Source organism: Arachis hypogaea, chromosome 16, assembly GCF_003086295.3.
Source record: "Arachis hypogaea cultivar Tifrunner chromosome 16, arahy.Tifrunner.gnm2.J5K5, whole genome shotgun sequence".
Classification (NCBI taxonomy): domain Eukaryota; kingdom Viridiplantae; phylum Streptophyta; class Magnoliopsida; order Fabales; family Fabaceae; genus Arachis; species Arachis hypogaea.
Window position 1 is genome coordinate 70,086,167 of NC_092051.1, and position 9,820 is coordinate 70,095,986.

The following is a 9,820-nucleotide window of genomic DNA, read 5'->3' on the forward strand; positions in this document are numbered from 1 at the left end:
TTTTTTAAAATAAATTTTTTATTTTTGTAACTAAGAATAAAAAATGTTACAAAAGAAAGTAGTATTTTGTAACAAAATATTATGACACAAAAGTTTAAATTGTTACGAAAAATATTTTGAAGATCAAAATTTGTTATCATTTTTGTAATGACTTTTGGTTTTTGTATCAAAAAAATTTGTTACAAAATATTACTTTGAATTGTAACAGTTCCATTTTTGTTACAAAAACTTTTTGTAACGGGACATACTGCAACGACCCCTTTTTTTTTTGTTACAAAATCCTTTTGTTTCAAAATTTTGATTTTTTGTAACAATTTTTTTGTTACAAATATTTCTTTTTCTTGTAGTGCATCTACATAGAGATTCCATTTCATAGGAGTTCCCGGGGTGTCAGTGTACTCAACGATGAAGTCGGCCAAATACTGAGACTTAATGGCTGTCCGAGCTTCATATTGGAGATCGAACTCGGATAGCTCGATTGCCCACTGTAGAATTCTTCCAGCTAAGTCTGTCTTCTGTAGAATACCTTTTATGGGTTGGTTGGTCCGAACCTTAATGGTGTGAGCTTAAAAATATGGGTGAAGTCGTCGAGAAGTTAGTATGAGGGTGTAGGCGAACTTTTCTATCTTTTGATAATTCAGTTCGGCCCCTTGTAGGGATTTGCTGATGAAGTAGATGGGTTGTTGCCCACTCTCGTCTTCTCTGACTAGTGCTGAGGCTATTGCCCGACTTCCCACTGCGAGGTATAATACGAGTGCTTCTCCCTCTCGTGGCCGGGTAAGGATGGGTGGTTGTCCCAGGAAGTTTTTGAAATCCTGGAAGGATTTCTCGCACTCTGTTGTCCATTCAAACCTTTTTCCCTTCCTTAGTATGGCGTAATAGGGGAGAGATCTTATGGCCGATTTGGCTAAAAATCTGGACAAAGCTGCCAGTCTTTCGTTGAGTTGTTGTACTTTTTTGATGCAGGTCGGGCTTTTCATGTTGAGTATAGCCCTGCATTTATCTGGGTTTGCCTCAATTCCCCGTTGTGTTAGCATGAAACCCAAGAATTTTCCAGCTTCTACTGCAAAGGTGCACTTTGCGGGATTAAGTCGCATACAATGCTTCCTTATGGTATTGAACACTTTGGCGAGGTCGATCAGTAATGATTCCTCGCTTTGTGTTTTTACCAACATATCATCCACATACACCTCCATGAGTTTCCCAATGTGTTATGTGAAGACTTTGTTCATCAATCTTTGGTAGGTAGCTCCTGCGTTCTTGAGCCCGAATGGCATGACGACATAACAGTAATTTGCCTTTGGAGTTAGGAATGAGGTATTTTCTTGATCAGGTGGGTACATCGGGATTTAATTGTATCCTGAGTAAGCATCCATGAATGAGAGGTATTTGTATCTGGAGGAGGCATCCACTAAAGTATCGATACTTGGGAGTGGATAGGGATCTTTTGGGAAGGCTTTATTAAGATCGGTGTAGTCGGTGCACATCCGCCACTTCTCATTTGACTTTTTTACCAAGACAACGTTGGCTAGCCATAGTGGGTACTTGACTTCTCTTATAAATCCTGCCTCCAGTAGGACTTGTATCTATTCTTCCACGGCTTGGGATCTTTTCGGTCCAAGTTTCTTACGCCTCTGCTGTACTCGCCGAGATCCCGGATATACTGCCAGTTTGTGGCACATTAGTTTTGGGTGTATGCCCGGCATGTCTACGGCCTTCCATGCAAAGAGGTCGGCATTATCCTTTAAGAACTGTATCAGAGGCTCCTTTATGTCACTTTTCAAGGTCGCCCCAATATTTGTTGTCTTATTTGGAATATCCTTGATCTGGACTTCCTCGATCTCGCCCTCAGGCTGTGGACGAAGTTCTTCCCGACCTCGAACTCCTCTGAGTTCGATAGTGTTGATTTCTTCTCCTTTGCCTCAAAGGTTCAGACTTTCGTTGTAGCAGCGTCGCGCAATTTTCTGATCTCCTTTTATCGTGGCGATCCCTTCTGGATTTGGAAACTTCATGCAGAGATGTGGAGTTGAAACTACTGCAGCAAGCTGATTTAGTGTTGTCCGACCTATCAGGGCGTTGTAGGCCGTGCTCATGTCGACTACAATGTCGTCTATGTTGAGTGTCCTTGATTGGGTTCCCTTTCCAAAGGTTGTGTGTAGTGACATATATCCTAGTGGTTGGATTGGAGTGTCTCCTAGTCCGAACAAGCTGTTCGGATATGCTCTGAGCTCTTTCCCTTGTAGGCCGAGTTTGTCGAAGGCGGATTTAAACAAGATATTCGCTGAGCTTCCTTGGTCCACCAATGTACGGTGGAGATTAGCATTGGACAATATGATAGTAATGATCATGGGATCATCATGTCCCGAGATGATGCCAACCGCGTCTTCTTGGGTAAAAGTAATAGTAGGGAGGTCGGGTGATCCTTCTCCTCCCCCAACATGATATACTTCCTTAGGGTGCCTTTTGCAGGATGATTTAGAGATTCCTCCTCCTACGAATCCTCCATTTATCATGTGAACGTGTGGTGCACGAAATTGTGATCTCAACGGCACCAAAAACTTGGTATGTACGATTGTAATCTCAACTCCTTTTCACAACTTCGCACAACTAACCAGCAAGTGTACTGGGTCATCCAAGTAATAAACCTTACGTGAGTAAGGGTCGATCCCACGGAGATTCTCGACTTGAAGCAAGCTATGGTCGTCTTTAAATCTTTGTCAGGCAGATTCAAATGGCTATGAGGTTTTGATAATTAAAAGATAAATAAAATATAAAATAAGATAGAAATACTTATGTAATTCATTGGTGAGAATTTCAGATAAGCGTATGGAGATGGTTTGCTCCTTCTGAATCTTTGCTTTCCTACTGTCTTCATTCAATCATTCATACTCCTTTCCATGGAAAGATGCATGTTGGGTATCACCGTTGTCAATGGCTACCTCCCGTCCTCTCAGTGAAAATGGTCCTCTGCGGTTTCTGTACGGCTAATCAACTGTTGGATTTCTCGTCTCGGATGAAAAATACCAGGCACAGCTACCGCATGGCTAATCAGCTGTTGGTTCTCGATCGTGTAGGAATAAGATCCAATGATCCATTTGCGCACTGTCACTGCACCCCACAGTCGTGAGTTTGAAGCTCGTCACAGTCATCCTTTCCCAGATCCTACTCGAAATACCACAGACAAGGTTTAGACTTTCCGGATCTCAGGAATGCTACCAATTGGTTCTAGCCTATACCATGAAGATTCTAATCTCGGATTCAGATGCTCTATTGTCAGGAAAGACGATGTGAATCATTGAAGAGAGATCCAATAGATATGCATTCAAGCTTGTTTTCATGTAGAACGGTAGTGTTTGTCAGGCACGCGTTCATAAGTGAGAATGGTGATGAGTGTCACTTGATCATCACATTCATCATGTTTTTGGGTGTGAATTTATATCTTAGAATAAAAATAAGCTTGAGTTGAATAGAAAAATAATAGTACTTCGCATTAATTCATGAGGAACAGCAGAGCTCCACACCTTAATCTATGGGGTGTAGAAACTCCACCGTTGAAAATACATAAGTGACAATGGTCCAGGCATGGCCGAATGGCCAGCCCTCTAAACGTGATCAAAGATCAAAAGCGATACATAGATGATCAAAAGATGTAAAATAAATCTCTAAAAGTAGTTTTTATACTAAACTAGTAGCTAGGGTTACAGAAAATGAGTAACTAAGTACAGATAATGTAGAAATCCACTTCCGGGGCCCACTTGGTGTGTGCTTGCGCTGAGCATTGAGCTTTACACGTGTAGAGACTTCTCTTGGAGTTAAACGCCAGGTTGCAGCTTGTTTGTTGCATTTAACTCTGGTTTGTAACCTGTTTCTAGCGTTTAACTTTAGAATAGGGCAGGAAGTTGGCGTTTGAATGCCAGTTTGCGTCATCAAAACTTGGGCAAAGTATGGACTATTATATATTTTTAGAAAGCCCTGGATGTCTACTTTCCAACGCACTTGAGAGCACACCAACTGGGTTTCTGTAGCTCCAGAAAATCCATTTCGAGTGCAGAGAGGTCAGAATCCAACAGCATCTGCAGTCCTTTTTCAGCCTCTGAATCAGATTTTTGCTCATGTCCCTCAATTTCAGCCAGAAAATACCTGAAATCACAAAAAAACACACAAATTCATAGTAAAGTCTAGAAATATGAATTTTTCTTGAAAACTAATAAAAACATAGTAAAAACTAACAAAATTATACTAAAAACTACCTAAAAATAATGCCAAAAAGTGTATAAATTATCCGCTCATCAATGTGCCTCTCCGGGTTGTGAGGTGGTTGGTTTGCTCGTCCGACCTCTTCGTCCCTTCTTCTTTTTCTGGGTTCGTTTGTCCTGTTGGCTAAGTACCAATCTAGTCTTCCTTCTCTTACCAACTTTTCTATGACATTCTTTAAGTCGAAGCACTCGTTGGTAGGATGTCCACAGATTCAATGGTATTCAAAATATTCTGTCCAATTTCCTCCTCCTTTTTTGCTTTTGATTGGAAGAGGTGGTGGAATCTTCTCGGTGTGGCATACTTCTCGGTAGACATCCACAAGAGACACCCGAAGAGGGGTGTAATTATGGTATTTCTTAGGCTTCTCTCCGTGTTGATCTTCTTTTTTCTTGGGCTCTTTATCCTTATCCCGGGAGGGATAAGAGAATTTGGGTTTTGAGGTCTCTCCTAGTCGAGAATTTTTTCCAAGTTGATATACTTCTCTGCTCGTTCTTGTACTTCATTTAAAGATGTTGAGTGTTTCTTTGATATGGAGTGACTGAAGGGTCCTTCTCGCATGCCATTGATGAGACCCATGATGGCTGCTTCTGTTGATAGGCTTTGTATGTCCAGACATGCTTTGTTGAATCTTTTTATATAGTTGCGAAGACTCTCCCGATCTCCTTGATTGATCCCTAATAGGCTCGGGGCGTGTTTGGCTTTGTCCCTCTGGATAGAGAATCTGGCGAGAAATTTCATGGCTAAGTCGTCGAAGCTTGTCATGGATCTAGGAGGTAAACTATCGAACCACTTAATTGCAATCTTTGTTAGAGTAGTCGGGAAGGCTTTGCATCGAATAGCGTCTGAGGTGTCGGTGAGATACATTCTACTTCTGAAGTTGTTGAGATGATGGCTTGGATCGGAGGTACCGTCGTATGGGGTCATGTTGGGAGCTTTAAAATCCTTTGGAACCTTAGCTTTCATGATTTATTTGGTGAAGGGATCTTGGTCCTTGTGGGAGCTGTCTTCATGACTGGACTGCACGACTTTAGCTTTGAGATCAGTGATGAGCGGATAATTTATACGCTTTTTGGCATTGTTTTTAGTATGTTTTTAGTAGGATCTAGTTACTTTTAGGGATGTTTTCATTAGTTTTTATGTTAAATTCACATTTCTGGACTTTACTATGAGTTTGTGTGTTTTTCTGTGATTTCAGGTATTTTCTGGCTGAAATTGAGGGACTTGAGCAAAAATCAGATTCAGAGGTTGAAGAAGGACTGCTGATGCTGTTGGATTCTGACCTCCCTGCACTCAAAATGGATTTTCTGGAGCTACAGAACTCAAAATGGCACGCTTCCAATTGCATTGGAAAGTAGACATCCAGGGCTTTCCAGAAATATATAATAGTCCATACTTTGCCCAAGTTTAGATGACGCAAACTGGCGTTCAACGCCAGCTCTCTGCCCAATTCTGGCGTCCAGCGCTAGAAACAAGCTGCAAAGTGGAGTTCAACGCCCAAACTGGCACAAAAGCTGGCGTTCAACTCCAAGAAGAACCTCTACACGTACAACACTCAAGCTCAGCCCAAGCACACACCAAGTGGGCCCCGGAAGTGGATTTATGCATCAATTACTTACTTCTGTAAACCCTAGTAGCTAGTTTATTATAAATAGGACCTTTTACTATTGTATTAGACATCTTTGGATGCCTAGTTCTTAGATCATGGGGGCTGGCCATCTCGGCCATGCTTGGACCTTTCACTTATGTATTTTTAACGGTAGAGTTTCTGCACTCCATAGATTAAGGTGTGGAGCTCTGCTGTTCCTCAAGAATTAATGCAAAGTACTACTGTTTTCTATTCAATTCAACTTATTCCACTTCTAAGATATTCATTCGCACTTCAACCTGAATGTGATGAACGTGACAATCATCATCATTCCCTATGAACGCGTGCCTGACAACCACTCCCGTTCTACCTTCGATTGAACGAGTATCTCTTAGATTACTAATACAGGGGACCGAGTCCGAGATATTGGGATCTTCATGGTATAAGCTAGATTGATGGCGGCATTCATGAGAATCCGGAAAGTCTAAACCTTGTCCGTGGTATTCCGAGTAGGATTCTGGGATTGAATGACTGTGACGAGCTTCAAACTCGCAAGTGCTGGGCGTAGTGACAGACGCAAAAGGATAGTAAATCCTATTCCAGTATGATCGAGAACCTCCAGATGATTAGCCATGCAGTGACAGCGCATCGGACCATTTTCACAGGGAGGAATAGGATGCAACCAACGACAAAGGTGATGCCTCCAGACGATTAGCCGTGCTGTGACAGAGCATTTGGATCATTTTCCCGAGAGAGATCGAAAGTAGCCATTGGCACCGGTGACATCCTTACATAAAGCTAGCCATAGAAAGGAGTAAGATTGATTGGATGAAGATAGCAGGAAAGCAGAGGTTCAGAGGAACAAAAGCATCTCTACACACTTATCTGAAATTCTACCCAATGAATTACATAAGTATTTCTATCCTTATTTTAGTATTATTTTCGAAAACCCCATTACTATTTTATATCTGCCTGACTGAGATTTACAAGGTGACCATAGCTTGCTTCATACCAACAATCTCCGTGGGATTCGACCCTTACTCACGTAAGGTATTACTTGGACGACCCAGTGCACTTGCTGGTTAGTTGTGCGAAGTTGTGAACCATGGTATTGGCATCATGTTTTTGGCGCCATTACCAGGGAAAGAAAGAGCAATGAATTTTACATAATCAAAGTGTAATCACAATTCTGCGCACCAAGTTTTTGGCGCCGTTCCCAAGGATTGTTCGAGTTTGGACAACTGACGGTTCATCTTGTTGCTCAGATTGGGTAACTTTCTTTTCGTTTTGTTTTCAAAAATTTTTCAAAAATCTTTCAAAATTTTCTCCTTTGTTTTTGAAAAAAAAAATTTTTAAAATAAAAATGTTTTCAAAAATTTTATAATTTTATTCAAAATTTTTAAGAATGAATTCTAGTGTTTCATGAAGCATGTGAAGCCTGGCTGGCTGTAAAGCCATGTCTAAATTCATTTGGGCTGAGGCTTCCAATTTGTTATCAAGAGCAAGCTAGTTGGTGCTAATCCACCTACTACTGTTCATGATCTACCTGCTACATGCGAAAGCTTGGCTGGCTATTAAGCCATGCCTGACCCTTTGATTGGAGCTGTAGACTAAAGAGCATAAGATTCCTGGAATTCATATTAAAAATTTTGGAATCCTTATTTTTCTTTTTCAAAATGATTTTCGAAAAAAATTAAAGAAAATACAAAAAAATCATAAAATCATAAAAATAAAAAATATTTCATGTTTCTTGTTTGAGTCTTGAGTCATGTTATAAGTTTGGTGTCAATTGCATACTCATCTTGCATTTTTCGAAAATTTTCATGCATCCATAGTGTTCTTCATGATCTTCAAGTTGTTCTTGGTAAGTCTTCTTGTTTGATCTTTGCATTTGCATGTTTTGTGTCTTTTCTTGTTTTTCATATGCATTCTTGAATTCTTAGTGTCTAAGCATTAAATAATTCTAAGTTTGGTGTCTTGCATGTTTTCCTTGCATAAAAAATTTTTTTTCAAAAATATGTTCTTGGTGTTCATCTTGACATTCAAAGTGTTCTTGGTGTTCATCTTGACATTCATAGCATTCTTGCATGCATTCATTGTTTTGATCCATAACTTTCATGCATTGCATCATTTTTCTTGTTTTTCTCTCTTATCATAAAAATTCAAAAATAAAAAAAATACCTTCTCCTTTTTCTTCTCATAAATTTGAAAATTAGATTTGACTTTTTCAAAATTTTTTAAAATCTAGTTGTTTTCATGAGTCAAATCAAATTTTCAATTTAAAAATCTTATCTTTTTCAAAATCTTTTTCAAAAATCAAATCTTTTTCAAATTTTTTTAGTTATTTTCAAAAATTTCAAAAATATTTTTCAAAAATCTTTTTCTTAATTTTACATCATAATTTTCGAAAATAACAATAACAATTAATGTTTTGATTAAAAAATTTCAAGTTTGTTACTTGCTTGTTAAGAAAGATTCAAATCTTGTGATTTCTTGTGAATCAAGTCATTAATTGTGATTTTAAAAATCAAATCTTTTTCAAAAACTAATTTCAATCATATGTTTTCAAAAAAATCTTCTTATCTTATCTTTTTCAAAAAAAGTGATTGCAAAATATCTTTTCTAACCTCCTAACTTCTTATCTTTTCAAAATTTGTTTCAACTAACTAACTAACTTTTTGTTTGTTTCTTATCTTTTTCAAAACTACCTAACTAACTCTCTCTCTCTAATTTTCGAAAATATCTTCCCTCTTTTTCAAAAATTCTTTTTAATTAACTAATTATTTTAATTTTTGGTTTTAATTTTCAAAAAAAAAAATCACTAACTCTTTTTCAAAAATTATTTTCGAAAATCCTCTTCCTCTCTCATCTCCTTCTATTTATTTATTCATCTACTCACACAGGGACCTCTATACTGTGGTAAAAAAGACCTCTATTATTATTATTTTTCTGTCCCTCTTTTTCATATGAGCAGGAGCAAGGATAAGAATACTCTTGTTGAAGCAGATCCAGAACCTGAAAGGACTCTGAAGAAGAAACTAAAAGCTAAATTACAACTATCCAGCAAGCACCTGTCAGTAATTTTCGAACAGGAAGAGGAGATGGCAGCCGAATCCAACAACAATAATGCAAGGAGAATGCTTGGTGACTTTACTGCACCTAATTCCAATTTACATGGAAGAAGCATCTCCATTCCTACCATTGGAGCAAACAATTTTGAGCTGAAACCTCAGCTAGTTTCTCTGATGCAGCATAACTGCAAGTTTCATGGACTTCCATCTGAAGATCCTTTTCAGTTCTTAACTGAATTCTTGCAGATCTGTGATACTGTTAAGACTAATAGAGTAGATCCTGAAGTCTACAGGCTCATGCTTTTCCCTTTTGCTGTAAGAGACAGAGCTAGAATATGGTTGGACTCTCAACCCAAAGACAGCTTGAACTCTTGGGATAAGCTGGTCACGGCTTTCTTAGCCAAGTTCTTTCCTCCTCAAAAGCTGAGCAAGCTTAGAGCTGATGTTCAAACCTTCAGACAGAAAGAAGGTGAATCCCTCTATGAAGCTTGGGAAAGATACAAGCAGCTGACCAAAAAGTGTCCTTCTGACATGCTTTCAGAATGGACCATCCTGGATATATTCTATGATGGTTTATCTGAGCTATCAAAGATGTCATTAGATACTTCTACAGGTGGATCCATTCACCTAAAGAAAACGCCTGCAGAAGCTCAAGAACTCATTGACATAGTTGCTAATAACCAGTTTATGTACACTTCTGAGAGGAATCCTGTGAGTAATGGAACGCCTATGAAGAAGGGAGTTCTTGAAATTGATACTCTGAATGCCATATTGGCTCAGAACAAAATATTGACTCAGCAAGTCAATATGATTTCTCAGAGTCTGAATGGAATGCAAGCAGCATCCAATAGTACTCAAGAGGCATCTTCTGAGGAAGAAGCTTATGATCCTGAGAACCCTGCAATAG

At 38.9% G+C, this 9,820-nt stretch overlaps 1 non-coding gene across 1 annotated transcript; it reads right to left on the minus strand.

Moving 5' to 3' along the window:
* Positions 1-9,342: 9,342 nt before the first annotated feature.
* On the minus strand, positions 9,343-9,450 carry LOC112761274 (small nucleolar RNA R71). The gene has a single exon (XR_003181676.1). It is a non-coding gene; the product is annotated as a small nucleolar RNA R71 (small nucleolar RNA).
* Positions 9,451-9,820: the final 370 nt, after the last annotated feature.